This window comes from Dama dama, chromosome 21 (genome assembly GCF_033118175.1).
Source record: "Dama dama isolate Ldn47 chromosome 21, ASM3311817v1, whole genome shotgun sequence".
In the NCBI taxonomy this organism is placed as follows: Eukaryota; Metazoa; Chordata; class Mammalia; order Artiodactyla; family Cervidae; genus Dama; species Dama dama.
The window spans coordinates 55,662,433-55,680,061 of record NC_083701.1 but is presented as its reverse complement, the minus strand read 5'-3'; the positions used below and the strand labels follow the sequence as shown (position 1 = coordinate 55,680,061).

General features: G+C 36.3%; 1 protein-coding gene across 1 annotated transcript in view; it reads right to left on the bottom strand.

Annotated features, from left to right (window-relative positions):
- The window catches only part of ANGPT1 (angiopoietin 1), a 296,599-nt gene that overhangs the window by 65,263 nt on the left and 213,707 nt on the right, over positions 1-17,629 (bottom strand). The gene's annotated exons all lie outside the window — the stretch shown is intronic.

The following is a 17,629-nucleotide window of genomic DNA, read 5'->3' as shown; positions in this document are numbered from 1 at the left end:
GAAATTAAGTTATATAGGTGGAATTGCTAAATAGGGGCTGGAAGTCTAATAGAAAAAGAAATTTAATTAGAGATTACTGGGAGGAACTTTATTTCATTCATTGATCTTCATCCATTATTAAGTTCTTATTAATGAGATCAAAATACAAAGATGATTCATTTAATAATTCTTACCTAAAAATATATGCAGCATATATATAAATTATAAGTCTCTAGTTGTTTAATCATTATCTGCTTTAAATCACTGAGTCACAATGATATTTTAAAATAATAACATCAAAGGTAAACTATGAATCAATGCTTTTAAATTGATTTTAAATGTTCTAACAATCTAAAATACTAACCTGATTTCAATTTGACACACAATGTTACTACTTTATATGTAATTAAAAGTGAACAGTCTAATCTTTATAGAAAGAATGACTATCTCAATATAAATTTTTCAAATTTTCAAAAATAACTATGGTTCAAATAAATGAAATATCCATGTCAGATACGTTGCCATAACAAAAATACAGAATTATAACATTTAATAGCATTATAGTTCTCTACATAGCTCACGTTTATACTAATGATTTTGCTTACTTATACTAAAAAGTACCTCTAAATATCATCATCACAATTGCAATATCAACACAAAATAAGTAATCAGAGGACTAACAGTTCATATGCTAGTAAAGAAGCATTGCACAGAATGCATGCAGATAGCAATTAAAAATGAGTATTTATGTACTCGAAAGCCATCTTTAATGGCATTGGGCATGTCAATGGATTATATAAAGGTCTTTTTTTTCAAAACATCAGTGCATTTCACTTGTGCTTTACTTACTTTAAGCTAACTGGACTATTATTTTTCTAAAATAAACTTTCCTAAATTGTAAATGCTCGTTCTTCTGTTAAAAAGTTAAAAATAACCAAACCAGATGCAACAAAAAAGGGATGTAAAGAAATATTAACTAAAATTTATAATCCCGTGAGAGGATGCACAACACAGGAAGATGTGGTCAAGAGGAATTTAATGGTAAACCCATTTTTCTTTTTTGGGTTAGAGATGGAGAAAATCTTTTCTCTAAAGAAAGAGAAAATTCTTCCTTGTTAAATGTACCACTTCCTGCCCTCCCTGATTTAGTTATGTAAGGCAAATACATTCCTTTCCCACTTCTCTGCCACTTCCCTTCCCTTTTCTTTTCCTCTTCAGGATGATGCAGGTGAAGGTTGTTGTATGGGAAGAGGGAAGTTATTTCACACACATTTTCAATAACAAGGAAAAAAGAAAAACTTAGATATTGTCATATTTTCTGGAAACTAATTTATAAAATGATGTTCAAGCTCTGAATGTAAGTCTTATAACTAGAAAGATGGTTTGAGGAGTCTACCATAAAAGGTACAAGTAGTACCTTGAAAAAAGTACAAAGATTTGAAATACACTTTTCAAGAAATGTAGTAGAAAAAAAGCCTATTTGAAATGACCAAGGTTTTGACTCAGCAGCATAGAGAACACAGCTGAGGTTAGAAAGCATGCATTTGAACGGCATTAAATAGCTTCACTTTAGTGTCTGCAATCTAGAAGTGGGGGTGAGAACTTGAATAAACATCCTCCCTTGGGTCAGGATTTACCCATATAAGGGACTACTGGATGAAAGGATGGTGGAAGGAAGGCACTAGCAATTCCACCTGAACCGTTCCTTCATGTCTCACTCTCAGACTGAAGATAGGTAGAAAGAAAAAGGAGACGAGGAGGAGGCAGACAGTAATGGTTGGGTACAATACTATGGACATGTTGTAGTTATGGCACCATATCTGATATAGATATTTCATTTTCTTGAAATACAGTCTGGTGTTTTTGAAAAATCAAAACACCTTATTTCTAGAAAGATTGGACTGCTTGTTTTTACTTACTTACTTATTAGTAACAGAATCCTTGAAATTTTGATCCAGACTACACTTAGAATACTACAGCATTTAAAAGCAATTTAAAAGTTTCATTCAGAGTTTATCTTTACATCTGTATAATATTCTATGGTCTGATGACCCCTTCTATAGGAGTAGATCAGTGTTTTGCTTTCCTTTTAATGCATAAAGTGGGGTACTTATGAGGCAAGTATGTGAATTACATAACAGACTGACTGAATTATAGTAAGTACCAAGAAATGGTAGTTAGTGTTATGGTAATACTATCATTGATGGCAACACTATATTATTTTCTTTTTTATGGAAAAGACAGGCTGTGGAAGACTAGCCAATCTACCACACATGTGGGTGAAGGCTATTGTGTGGGAAGAGGGAAGCTGTTTCACACATATTTTCAATAACACAGAAAAAAAGGAAAAGTTGGGTATGATGGATGTTCAGTGGAGTGGTGGTTGCTACTGTCTTCCATCCTCAAATCCAAATACTGCAGCTGACTAAACGCAGGGAATTTATATTTGACTGGTTACATTTAGGACTATATCGAGTTGGCCCCTCCCTGTCAGAGTTGGGTAACTGGATTATTTCATTCATTGACTACATCAGGTTATATCACTACTAAGTCAAAGAAATCAGTAATCTAATCTTGCTGTATGTGCATAGTCACTCAGTCATGTCTGACTCTTTGCAACCACATGGACTGTAGCCCACTGGGCTCCTCTGTCCATGTGGATTCTCCAGGCAAGAATCCTGGAGTGATCGCCATGCCCTCCTCCAGGGGATCTTCCCAGCCCAAGGATTGAACCCAGGTCTCCCGTATTGCATGCAGATTCTTTACTGTCTAAGCCACCAGGGAAGCCCAATCTTGCTGTACAATGTAAGCTTTATCTATTAAGAATTAAAAATTATTTCAGATGAAATGATATATGATATGTATGGCAATATGCTGCTTGTAGAGATTTTAATATTATAACTCCATTTTTCATTACTATTTTCTTTGTTAAATATTGGAGAATACAAAATTTAGTGTTATTATTAGATACTGTAAAACTAGAGTAGTAAGCATTTTAAAACATAGAAAGACCATAACAAAGATGAATGAACTGAACAGGATAAATGATCAGAAACAAAGATAAATTTTTGTAGAAGGTCTTGCAATTCAATAAGATCGAAGATAATGCCTGGAGGAATATAAGATAAATGGCAAGAGACAAACATGAAAAACTTGATGGAAGAAGATAAAAGAAGCATCACCTGGACAGAGCAGGGAGGGGTGATCTGGACATATGATATGGTGTTATAGTTTCTGAAAATGCAGTTTAACTTGTTGTAATAATACACTGGTTTAAAGCATAAATTTTTTAAAAATGATCTTTACCTCTGAAAGTTCCTTCTTTGACCACATACTCTTGTATTTCTTCTCCCATTCTTTAATTCTTAATGAGTCTGTCTTTCTTGTTAGAGTCTAGATCCCCAGCGTTACTATCTGCCTCCTCCTAATCTCCTTTTTCTTTCTTCTTATCTTTATTCTGAGAGTGAGACATGAAGGAACGGTTCAGGTGGAATTGCTAGTGCCTTCCTTCCACCATTCTTTCATCCAGTAGTCCCTTGTATGGGTAAATCCTGACCCAAGGGAGGATGTTTATTCAAGTTCTCACCCCCACTTCTAGATTGCAGACACTAAAGTGAAGCTATTTAATGCCGTTCAAATGCATGCTTTCTAACCTCAGCTGTGTTCTCTATGCTGCTAAGCCAAAACCTTGGTTATTTCTAACAGACTTTTCTTCTATTACATTTCTTGAAAAGTGTATTTCAAATCTTTGTACTTTTTTCAAGACTAAATCTTACTTCTGTCTTCTCTCACTATTTATATGTGACCTTTTCTTAATGCTTTGCTATGAAGATCAAAGGCATTTGAAATAAGTCTCCTTTGCCTATCTTTCCCCTTGCCTTTTCTGTTGACCTCTCTAAGTCCCTTTTCTATTTCTCTAATTGTCCGTTCTCCTTCCTCTTCACTGGGCTCTGTTCCTCTCTTCACCTACCAATAGATGTTCCCCAACATTCTATTCTTGGATCTCTGTTCCTTTTTAATTTGCTCTTTTTGCAAACTATCTTCCGTGGCTTCAAACTTTTACACAGATTTGTAAGATACAAGCATTTCTGACACCGTGTGTTTGCTGCCCTCATGACTTCCAGATTCACATTTCTACTATTGAGCAGTTCCTGATACTACTCCAACTTCGTTTAATGTTACCTAATATTTTCTCCAAAACCGATGTTCTCTTCTTCTCTTATTGATCCCACTATATTCCCTCTATTGTCATCATTAAAAATTAGTAAAAGCCTAAACATAAGATGGGCTTCCCAAGTGGCTCAGTGGTAAAGAATCTGCCTGCCAGTTCAGTAGACACATGTTCGATCCCTGGGTATTCGTGCCTGGGAAATCCCAGGCCTGGCAGGCTACAGTTAATGGGATTGCAAAAGACTAGGACATGACTTAGCAACTAAACAACAAATACAATGAAGTTTTTAAACTGGTTCCTCAAATAAAAAGACTGCCTCTTACTCCTTCTTAGTTTAACCCATCCTATATTGACAATTTCAGTAAATACTGATTAATCTGCTATTTGCATGACTTTTTCTAGACAATGGAGATATATAGACATAAGAAAACCACAATCTGCCCTTAATGTGATCACTGTCTAATGAGAGGAAGGCCCATTTGTAGGTCTTTCATGATATCTCAAAATAGCTATAACCATGGGTAGTATCCTCCACGATAGGGAAAACCCAACTCAAGCCTGCCTAAGTAAAAAGATAATTTACTGAATCATGTAACTGAACAATCTAGGATAGAGCTTTAGGGAAAGCATGATCCGGTTTCAGTGTGATCAAGAATTGGTTTCCTTATCTTTTTCTTGACTCACTTGTTGTTGGCTCTCTACCTGATTACAAGATGGCTAGAAACAGTTTCTCAGTCTAATGTTACCGGTTTAAATATAATACCAAACACAGATAATGCAGACAATTACTGTTTTGCAGGTAAGCATCAAGTGCATTGACAGTAGGCACAGAGACTACATGCTATTTCTGACAAGCAGACTTGGGGAAGGCTGTTCAGAAGGGATAACATCTGAATGAATAAAACATGTAAAAAAGCTATCCGAACTAAAATTTCAGAGCTTTACCCATACCAATATCAGTAAATAAATCTAGAAAAGCCTTACAAAGGAATCATTATTCACTCCTTATCTATACAACCAAATCTCTGTGATCTAACAGAGACACAAGCAGGTGCATGTCTGTCTTTCACCAGCCAATATTGAGTCAATAAGCAATATGAGACACTGACTCTAGCAGCTGTTAACTTTATCTGGTCCTTCCCTTTCATTTGCTCAATCAATTTCAATCCAGATGGCACGTCTGCCACCAGGCCAATTTCAAGGAAGAACTGTGAAAGCTAAGGCAGAGGGTCACTTCAATTCAGATGAACCCTCAAGAGAAAACTTCCTGGAATGTGGAACTGGTAATTCTGAATCTCAAAAAACCTAGCAGAGAACACAGAAGACAATTAGCCTTGCTACCAGAGACAATATAAAAAATAGGAGTCCTTGATCCTACTTATTTTTTAAGTTGTTATAACGGGATCAATTCTTAAATTATTCTTTTAAAATCTTACATGTGGCTAGTTATTCATATTTCTCCAGTATTTAGAAAACATCAGAATGTATGTAGATCACATTATTGGTTTAAGAATATTCCTTGTGGTACATTTTTGGTTATTAGCATTAAAGAGATGGTAGTACTAGGAACTTACCTTAGCCTGTAATTTTCAACATAACAGGTCATTGAAGGTAACAGAACATACAGTGAGCAAAACTGCATCTTTGGCAAGGTGCAAACAAGCAAGACTGATTAGATTCTTTACTCCTTAGGTGTGGGGACATTTTGTGGAAAAGCCATCTGGCCATCTGAAGAAATTCCCTGATATCCTAATTAATTTGAAAGGACTTTTAGACGTGAGAGAAGGCAATATTTTAAATTTAAAGGGTGTAGAAAATTTTTAAAGGTTTGTAGGCAATACTCAATATTTCAATATTTTGTGGGTGGGTGAAGATGACTTCCCAATGATTTCATAAATATACATCACATATGTATAGCTATATAAACACATAAGATTGTTAAGGTTATAAATTAAAAACTTCAAAATTGGTATCTTATTTCATAAAAGCTATATGCATATGAACCTAATATTTGTGGGTTGATATTAGCATGATTGTTTTCAACCTACAAAAATGCAATTACCTATGGTTAGTCTAATACATATATAATATAAATTGCTATGTCACAAAATAACAAGCATATATTTATAAATAATTTGAAGTCTTCAGTTAAGTAGCTAAAGGCTTCCTTTTGGAGAATCTACCACTCCTTTTACTCACGGTCTGTTAACTGTGCTATAAGGGAACATTTGAATATTTTTTACTTGCTGCATTATACTTTTAATTAAATTTTTGTAAAAACACTGTTTTTACTCTCACTTCTTTACATGTAAATATTTTGTAGATGTATAAAATCTTAACTATCATCTTGGTGGAACTTTAATAATTGTGTCAAATCAATCAGCTTTAATTGAATACTATGTGCTCAACTCTGAATTTCTTGCACCAAGTATGCTTTATATGTTTCATTTCACACTCATAAACATCTTATGAGATGGATTTCTTAACATGTCATTTTATATATGAGAAAATTGAGGTTTTGAGATGCTAACTTCACCAAAACTAGTAAGTAGTGGAAGTCTTTAACTGTAAAACCAAAAATCTTAACTACTTCTTACCGACTTCTAAAGTAATCTCAGACTCAGATAGAACTCTAATACATCATTTGTCACAGGTGCTCTCCCAGCAGTACTTAACTTCAACGGTCCCACCTAGGGTCTTAGGCGGGTCATGAATAAGCACATGCCTTAATTATGAATGGGTGCAAGCTTGTCTCATGGAAGCAGGAAATATGGAAAAAATGACAGGATGCAGAAATGACAAGAAAGAAGATGAAGGTGTGTTGAGATAAAGATAGAAGAGAGGTATAGGTAGCAGAATTTTCTGTGAGATGGGAGCTCTCAGCAGAAATGTGAAGCAGTGATGGCCCTCAACTTCAAAAGCAGCGGATTAGGAAGTAAGAGGTCCCTGAGCAGCCACACTGAATTTAATAATGTCCATACCCTAAAAGTCATGCTGATCAGGATTTTTTCCCATTAGTTTTATATATTATAAAGCCTAATTACTTGATCCTCTAGCCTACAGACCATTTGCTAGAAGCTACAAGTTTAGAGGAAGGCTGGTTGGGAAGGCTGAGAATGGGCATGTGTGTATGTTTGTGCTCATCTTCTAGAATTAGGCCAAGGAACAATGAGAAAATTGATAATTCAAAGCTCTTTTTGTTCTTATGAGGAAATAATATCAATTTTTTAAAGTAGGCGAAAATAAGAAATGATAATAGTTTAGGCAGTATATAATATAACGGATAAATTACGTTTAAAAAGGTATCATAGTAACATGGTGCAAATTAATTCATGCTGATGATAATTAAATTATTAGAAAAAGCTTTAATTTTATTTAATATTATTATAGGAAAAGCAGAGAAGAGGATGAAAATATTGCACAAAATTTGCCATCATAATATTTTAAAATTTTCTTAAAATTTTACTACTTAAAAAGACACATTATTTAAGAATATATTGCTGCTGCTGCTAAATCGCTTCAGTAGTGCCCAACTCTGTGCCACCCCATAGATGGCAGCCCACCAGGCTCCTCTGTCCCTGTGATTCTCCAGGCAAGAATACTGGAGTGGGTTGCCAGGTCCTTCTCCAATGCATGAATGCATGCTAAGTCACTTCAGTTGCATCTGACTCTGTGTGACCCCATGGACAGCAGCCCACCAGGCTCCTCTGTCCACAGGATTCTCTAGGCAAGAATACTGGAGTGGATTGCCATTTCCTTCTCCATTTAAGAATATATTACTCATTACATATAATTGTAGGTAAATATATACATTTTAATAATATTGAGACATGCATAATGTACAGAAAAGATTAAATCCATGTGGACATGCATAGTATCCTATGTCACGGGTGGATTGCTAATTTTATGGTGCTTTTTTCAGTACGGGATAATGAAATGTGAAGTAATTCTATATAATACTATTTTAATTTGATTAGTGTATTTAAATAAATTTTTGAACACTCTGCTAATGTGAGGTGACTCAATGTATATCCAATGGATATTACACTTAGAGCAACTAAGAATAAAAAAATTACTAAAAGTTGAAAATGGATTTACACACAATCTTTGTTTAATCAAATGAGCATTCGCTTTTTATAAAATTCATTCCTGTGTTTTCCCTTTAGGCACCCTGATGGGCAGTTACAAGTGCTACATGATCCTTGTTATTTGTTCAGAAGGTCATTTCATTAACAAATATATCTCAGGTGTTTCATGTGTGTTAATTTCCCATGTAATGTTTTCAGTCTGGCTGGAATATATTGATTTTGAACAAAACATTCCTCACGCATGTGGGAAGACTTAAAAGGGTATTTTCTGTGCTCTGAGTAGACAATCAATTTCAGCAAAAGCCATTAGAAATGGTCTGAAAGTCCTTGGGCAATGCTGTAAACATGGAGAGTAGTTGCCACATGCTTATGAAAATTGACAACAACAACAAAAAACCCCAAAGCCTGTCACTTTGAAGTTTTAAATAAACAAAGGCTGAACCATAGTTGTGTCACTTGGACTCTTGTGGTGAGATGCACTTGAACACTACTTTACCAGCCATGATATACATGGGCTTATGCTCTAACTTTGGTTTCCTCAGTCGTTACAAGTGACACACCACCAAGAGAGGATACGGAACAATTGACAGGAGTCATAAACGCACGACTTCGGTGTGTGGTGTTTTCATGGTGAGCAACCTGGCAGCAGCACTGGAGCTAGAACTCGGTTGTACTTATTCCTCCTCCTTCTAGACCAACATGCCTTGCCCTTTTGATGGCATTTGTCATAGCTGCTCCAAGATGCTGGTGAGGAGTCCACCTCAGTCTATGTCCTGGTTCTAGGGACATAGGCTGGATTTATTATGGTTGAGATTTGGTTTACTTGTCCCCTTGTCAGTGTGTATGTGAGGCCAAAGCAACTGGCGAAAACTGTCTTTAGGATAAAATCTCCATTTAAAATTAAATCCACCGTTCAGATTCATTGTTTTAAAGGAACTCACATTGGTTATGAAAACAGAAGATTCACACCTAAAAATAATTATGAGTACTTACAAAGGCACGATAAAATTAGAAGAGGTTTAACTTAAATGGTATTAAATTTACTAATTTATCATAAATGCATGAAAAATGTTATGATTTCTTTATCTATTCTTGGTAGGTCACATAGTATGATTGGTAGTGTGATTCCTTGCCAGAGACAGTCCCACTTAGAATGTGAATACCCAAGCCAGAAGTAGGTTAAGATTGCAATGTACTTAGAAGCAGTCATATTGTTGGTATTCTTTGAAAGAAAGCGAAAGTCGCTCAGTTGTGTCCGACTCTTTGTGACCCCATGGACTATAGGGAATTCTCCAGGACAGAATACTGGAGTGGGTACCCTTTCCCCTCTCCAGGGGATCTTCCCAACCCAGGGGTCAAACCCAGGTCTCCCACATTGCAGGCGGATTCTTTACCAGCTGAGCCACAAGGGAAGCCCAAAGGGTATTCTTCAGTTGAAAATAACTGATGAGCTCCCATAGGAAGCTGAAAATGTTTCATGCAAAGATGGGCACAATAAACAACAGAAATGGTATGGACCTAACAGAGGTAGAAGATATTAAGAAGAGATGGCAAGAATACCCAAGAAGATGGCAAGAAGAACTATACAAAAGAGATCTCAATGACCCAGATAACCACCATGGTGTGAATACTCACCTAGAGTCAGACAGCCTTGAATGTGAAGTCAAGTGGGTCTTAGAAAGCATCGCTATGAACAAAGCTAGTAGAGGTGATGGAATTCCAGCTGAGCTATTTCAAATCCTAATAGATGATGCTGTGAAAGTGCTGCACTCAACATGCCAGCAAATTTGGAAAACTCAGCAGTGGCCACAGGACTGGAAGAGGTCAGTTTTCACTCCAATCCCAAAGAAAGGCAATGCTAAAGAATGTTCAAACTATCACACAATTGCACTCATTTCACAGGCAGCAAAGTAATGCTTAAAATTCTCCAAGCTATGCTTCAACAGTTTGTGAACCGAGAACCTCCAGATGTTCAAGCTGGACTTAGAGAAGGCAGAGGAACCAGAACTCAAATTGCAAACATACATTAGATCTTAGAAAAAGAAGGAGAATTTCCAGAAAAACATCTGTTTCATTGACTAACCTAAAGCCTTTGACAGTGTGGATCATAATAAACTGTGAGAAATTATTAAAGAGATGAAAATATCAGACTACCTTACTTGCCTCTTGAGAAATCTGTATGCAGGACAAGAAGCAACAGTTAGAACTGGACATGGAACAACTGACTAGTTCCAAATTGGGAAAAGAGTATGTCAAGGCTGTATATTGCCACTTTCCTTATTTAACTTATATGCAGAGTACATCATGTGAAACACCAGGCTGGTTGAAGAACAAGTCAGAATCAAGAAGGCCGGGAGAAATACCAATAATCTCAGATATGCAGATGACATCACCCTACGGCAGAAAGTGAAGAGGAACTACAGAGTCTCTTGATGAAAGTGAAAGAGGAGAGTGAAAAAGCTGGCTTAAAACTCAACATTCAGAAAACCAAGATCATGGCATCTTGTCCTATCACTTCATGGGAAACAGATGGTGAAACAATGAAACAGTGAGAGACTTAATATTTGGGGGCTCCAAAATCACTGCAGATGGTGACTGCAGCCATGAAATTAAGAGACACTTACTCCTTGGAAGAAGAGCTGTGACAAACCTAGACGGTTTATTATAAAGCAGAGACATTACTTTGCCAACAAAGGTCCATCTAGTCAAACCTATGATTTTTCCAGTAGCCATGTATGTATGTGAGAGTTGGACCATAAAGAAGGCTGAGCACCAAAGAACTGATACTTTCTAACTGTGGTGTTGGAGAAGACTCTTGAGAGTCCCTTGGACTACAAGGAGATCAAACCAGGCAATCGTAAAGGAAATCAGTCCTGAATATTCATTGGAAGGGCTGATGCTGAAGCTGAAGCTCCAGTACTTTGGCCACCTGATACAAAGAACAGACTGATTAGAAAAAAACCCTGATCCTGGAAGATTGGAGGCAAGAAGCAAAGGGGATGACAGAGGATGAGAGAGTTGGATGGTATTACCGACTCAGTGCACATGGGTTTGAGCAGGCTCTGAGTGATGGTGAAGGACAGGGAAGCTGGGCATGCCGCAGTCCATGGGGTCACAGAGTCGGACACGACTGAGTGACTCAACAACAACAACAACATTAAAGCTTCTTTGCATTTGACTTTTAGAAAAATCTTCTGCTAAAAAAAATCAATATTTTGTTTATAGATAGTTAAACCTAACTGTTTAGTTGCAACATTTTTCAGGGTTTATTTTGTCTCCCTTAAAGCATAAGTGGCTTTCCACGTGGCGCTAGTGGTAAAGAACCTGCCTGCTAATTCACGAGATGTAAGAACCGCCAAGGGTTTGATCCCTGGGTTGGGAAGACCCCCTGGAGTAGGGAACAGGAACACACTCCAGTATTCTTGCCTGGACCATCCCATGGACAGAGGAGACTGACAGACTATAGTCCAAGTTTTGAAAAGAGTCAGACATGACTGAAGCGACTTAGCACCTAAACAAAGTATATGAGATTTTTTGATAAAGGTTTCACTCTATGGTTGCTGTGATGCATGGATACTGAATGATGTTAACAGAATATTTTTCCTTACTTTCTGAGTTATTATAGGTCCTATTTGGCTTAGTATAAAGTACCACAGCTTATTTGTAACTGGTATCCACTGACCCATTTTGTCCCTGGACTTAAGGGAAAAAACTTGAATTTGACTTGAGTATGGATGAATCCAGGAGATGATTTAGTTAAAAATCTATTAAAAATATTTTGTGCTTTTTTGTTTTAGCCAACCAGGCCATTAAAGCACAAGAGAAGAAGGAATGGAGTTTGTTCATAGCAATGTTAGAACATCAAGGCAACACTTTTTTCATGGCCTTTCACTCTGGTAACTTCCAGGCCCAGCTGGAGTTGAGGGATACCCCTTTGCATTTTAGAGTTTGTTTTCTGAAACTGAAACTCTAATTCCAAAAGAGAATTAACCACAAAATTTCAAATTTCCCCCAAAAGATGTGATTTAGTAATAGTTCATGGGAGAGGTCAAGGACTGTATTATTTCTTATTCTGTTATCATTATTTTGGCTATCTTCTATTCACACAATTTTTTTTAACAGAAATTATGACTTTTCAAAAGACTGATAACATGCTCCACCAAAAAGGAGAAACATACCATTTCCAAAAATAAATAGTCACTTTCCCCTTAAGCCATTAGGTTTTGTGAAAGGAAGTGCTAGAAGTGTGGTTCATTTTAAGGAAATTGTAAATGTTTGACATGTAATTTTCTGTCAAGATAAAGTATTCCCCTCGTTAAATGGAAACAAGTGCTTACTGTAGTGTTCAGCAGATGACTTCCTGTATTTTTCTTTCTCTTTCTACCTAATGTTAAATTGTGCATTACAAGTAGTCAACGAGAAACCAAATATTTTACTAAGTCAATAAAAATGATATTTTCTATTTTTATCAATGTTTATATGAGTGACTTTCAAAAAGCTTTAATTTCCTCCCATCGCTTGTGATGTTTTTAAGAGTCATTCTTAACTCAAGGGACTTGCAGGAGTTCAAGCTGTCTCATCCCTTGACTGAATGATTTACTTCACAAACTCAATAGACACTGCACGGGAGGTAAATTCCTTTCAGATGGTAGAATTATTCTGAGAACAGAGCCAAATGTCCCCTCAGCACTGCAAAGGAAGCAAATGCCTCATTTCCCCTTTTCAGAAGGCCAGAAGCCTGAAAATAATGATCAAACGTTCCGTACCACTGCAATCAGCCCCTGGGAAAGACACCAAATAATTGAGATCGCTTAAAAATTTGTAGTATCAGTCATTATCTCTTTCAGATGATATGAAAGAAACTTTTAAAATGAACTCCAAGAGAAACTTCTAATGATTTGAAATTTTTATACTACATATTAAGGAGCTAAGCATAAATATGCTCCTGTCTCTTGGTATTTATTTTTTTAAGTTTCCTTTTATTCCTCTCTACCCTGTGTGCCTATCTACCTGAAGCTGCGATCCACCCTTTCACATTCAACACTTTGGATGGGGCTGGACAACATTTTGAGGCTTCCCTCATGGCTCAGTGGTAAAGAACCTGCCTGCAATGTAGGAGCCGCAGGAGATGTGGGTTCTATCCCCAGGTCGGGAAGATCCCCTGCAGGAGGAAATGGCAAACCACTGCAGTAAGTATTCTTGCCTGGAGAATCCCATGGACAGAGGAACCTGGCGAGCTACAGTCCACAGGGTCACTAAGAGTGGGACCCGACTGAAGCAACAGCATGAGCACGAGATATTTTCTGCTTTTACTTCATCTTACTCATTTTAGTCTTCAGTCTATGCGATTGAGCTCTACAGTTCATTCAAACTCTCCCTATGGAAGCTGACATCCCAGTTCCAAAGTTCACTTCAGTCTGTTTTTTGTTTGAACTTTCTGCTTTTTTGCCACTAAAATAGACCCTACATAACAGTCTTTTCTCTCTGCTTACAACCGCTATTTTGGTCTCCTTTTAATCTGTCCCTTAAAGAACTCCCAATTTTCTGTATTTGATTCACATTCTTATTATTTTAAAAGGAGTTCTAATATATTATGTAATTTCTGTATTTTATGGATTTCTGTAATTTACTTTGTAAATTCTCTGAAATTGCACACAGATTTGTGCCAAAGTATTTGCACTAAGTAAAGGTAGGCTAGTTTTTTTTTTTTTTATCAGATTCTTGAATGGATTTATAATCCCCAAATTGTTTTGTCATTGCTTTATACACACATTCAATGATTCCATTGAACAGCATGGCTTTACCAACTGTCTCCTCTGAGGACACACCAATCTATATGGTCATCAGGATTTTACTACTGAACTCCAGATTCATTTCCCTACCTTCAATGGTCACTTCAGTCCATATGCTCAAACTAAATCTTGCCTTCTAAGCCTGTTTCTTTTCTCATGTTGTTGATTTGAAGAAATATCATCAAAATTAGTCAACCCAGAATTTCTAATATATTTGAGTTTACTTTAAATAAGTGGTTATCTCTTGTTGATTCTAACTCTTTGTTCACAAAATTTCCCTCTAGTTGCCTTTCCATTTGCCTTGGTTTGATCCTGACCTCATTACTTCTCTCCCAGAAGATCCTTTCAAGAACCTGATGAAAACCATCAATATACCTTTTCTCTCAATCATAGTATAGTGGATAATGTTCTATTTAAGAACTAGACTGTGGGTTCAAATCTCAGCCTTCTCACTTGCTAGCAGTGTAATATTTAAAAATTATTTACCTTTATATGCTTAATTTCATCAGATAAGGCTAATAAGAGCACTTAGTTTACAGAGTTGTTGTCAGAATCAAATGAGTTAATATATGCAAGGGGCTAAGAAGATTGGCTCATACTCTCTAAGTATTTGTTAATATTTTTTTTTTTTTTTCGGATTCCCAAATTCTTTTTTTTTTTTTTTTAATTTTATTTTTATTTTTTTTTTCCAGTGGGTTTTGTCATACATTGATATGAATCAGCCATGGATTTACATGTATTCCCAATCCCGATCCCCCCTCCCACCTCCCTCTCCACCCGATTCCTCTGGGTCTTCCCAGTGCACCAGGCCGGAGCACTTGTCTCGTGCATCCCACCTGGGCTGGTGATCTGTTTCACCATAGATAGCATACATGCTGTTCTTTTGAAATATCCCACCCTCACATTCTCCCACAAAGTTCAAAAGTCTGTATGGCAAAACATCCATCTGGTCCCTCCATTTCCAGACTTGTCAACTTAACAATGTGTTGTTCCTATACTGTGACTTGGGATGATTTTTCTAAAATGATAATGTCATTATTATCCTTATATACTGACAATGACTTCTTATTGCTTTCAAAGAAAACACACACACGGCTTTCTTTGATCTCCTTCTGTTTATCTTTCTAACTTCATCTTTCATTGTTCTCCTGCCTTCAATTCTGAGAAATAGGTTGTGCATTTAGGTGTACACCCACCACCCATTTTGATGACTCCTGGCAAATATACACGTTGTTTATGCTCTCTGGATACCCTCTGTTTTCTTCCTTTTGAAGACTTAGTCACTGTCTCCTCATTAGAACCATCCTGCCTATGTTTTAATCCTGGATCGACACAATAACAGTATGAGGGAACTACTGATAGTTTGTGGAATTTATAAAATGGGGCTAACCACAGTTGTTCCCTCATACTGTTATTGTGAGGACTAACTAAGTTAATACACATAAAGCTTAATCAATGCCTAAATCATAATGAGGATTCAACAAAAGCCTTAAGAAGACTCTACAGATGCTGGATTCTGCCCTCGTTCCTCTGTCTCTATCATGATTCTAGTTTTCTTCCCATGTGTTTCACTAGTCCCCTGGCACCCTGGCCTCACGTCTAGCAAATATTTATGAAATATAATTGTCTGTTTACCTATCTCTTTCCCCACCAAATTCTAGTTTTCTTGAAGCCACAGGCAGTATACTTTTCTCTCTCCCTAGTGGTCTGAACAGTACCTGGCATATTACAGGAACTCAGCAAATATTTGTTAAATAAAAATAGATGGATATCTTTATCCTCAGAAGAGAATTTGAAGCAAAAGAGTTGCTGTATAACTATTTAATGAATGAATGACAAGTTTATAAATCATATCTTGGCATCACAGGAGTACGTTCTAAACTGATTTGGACAGTAAGAAAATCAATCAGTGTAATTTTATGATGGAGCCTAAATACTATTTTCTGTATTTTTTCTTTCTTATTTTTTATGATTTGGTAATAATTAGATTCTTGGTCACATATCATGTTTGTCTGGTGTGTTCAAGGTACATGATGACACTTCAATCACCTCTGAACAGAGATGACTGCTGGATGTTGATAGTCACAGTACCTGATCATCCTCCCCCAAAGAATTCTAAACCTTGCTTCCATGCTATTATCAATGTCAACTATTTAATTCCCAGAATAACTTGAATTGCCAAAAACCTGAAGCAATCAACTAAGCTTTGACACTATGATAACATTGAGAGCAATATTTATTTCTTCAGTGGTAATGTTTCTAAGAATAAATGCAACCAAGTGTTTGCAGACAAAGATTAGACAAAAATAAATGTGTTACCCAGAAGTCTTGCAAAGTAGACACAATTCAGTTTGTAATGACTATTTGCCTAAGATACTACTGTTGCCTGTTAAGACAACAAGAGAAAGGTTTGCTGAACTATTTTAGATGGCCTTAAGTGTTTTAGTACAAAAAATGAAAGTTTAAAAAAATAATACTACATACATTTGATGCTATGAGTTTTATATAAACCTCTGTTAATTCTTACTCACTAGGAATTGAATATCATGATTCCATTCTGGTGATTTGGAAACTGATAAAAAGAAGGGACTTGGATGACTGTCAACAGTCAGACACACTAGAGCACTGTATTCAGACATTTTCTGTGAAAGACATTTTACTTATAACTAGCACTTAATAAATTTGCATTTAGTTGAATTTTGTCACTTGGAAGAAAAGGAAGGAACTAATGTTTAATGAATCAAATATGTCACATACTTTTATTTTAAAATGAAGTATCTAATTTAATGCTCTATTATTGTGACGTAGATATAATTATCCTACACAAGAAATGATTAGCGTGCTCAGTCCTATCTGACTCTTTGTCACCCAATTACTGTAGCCCACTAGATCCTCTGTTATGGGATTTTCCTGGCAAGAATACTGAAGTGTGCTGCCATTTCCTCCTCCAGGGGATATTCCCTACCTGGGGATCGAACCTGTCTCCTGCTTCTCCTGCATTGCAGGTGAATTCTTTACCACTGTGCCACTGGGGAAACCCCTATAAATGGTTAAACAGCTTCATAAAGATTAAATTAGTTGCCAATGACAGGAAAAAACTCAGTAGAAATTTTTTCTTTTGCTTTGTAGTATTATATTCAGGCTGTATCCATAAATGACTGACTTAGTCAAGTTAGAGTGAGAAGACCCTTAGGTCAATTAAAATTTTTGGCTTTTGGATTATGACACAGATTTTTTGAAACTCAGAAGACTACTCTTTGCACTTTTTTTTTGGAAATACACATTTTAGAAAAGTGGTGCGTTTCTTGTAATGTATTGATTTAAGCTTATTTACATATATTTATTTTTAAAGATAGAATATTTGTGTATAATCTTTGATAAATAACAAATTTACTTGATGAATGAATTTTTGCTCTTAAGAAGGAACATATTTTACTCATATGTTTTAAAATTAGAATGAAATAAGTTTGTTTCAGTAACTGATATTTAATCTAGTGGACTTCCCTGGTGATTCAGTTGGTAAAGTACCCACCTGTAATGCAGGAGACATTGGTTTGATCCCTGGGTTAGGAAGATCCCCTGGAGGATGGTATGGCAGC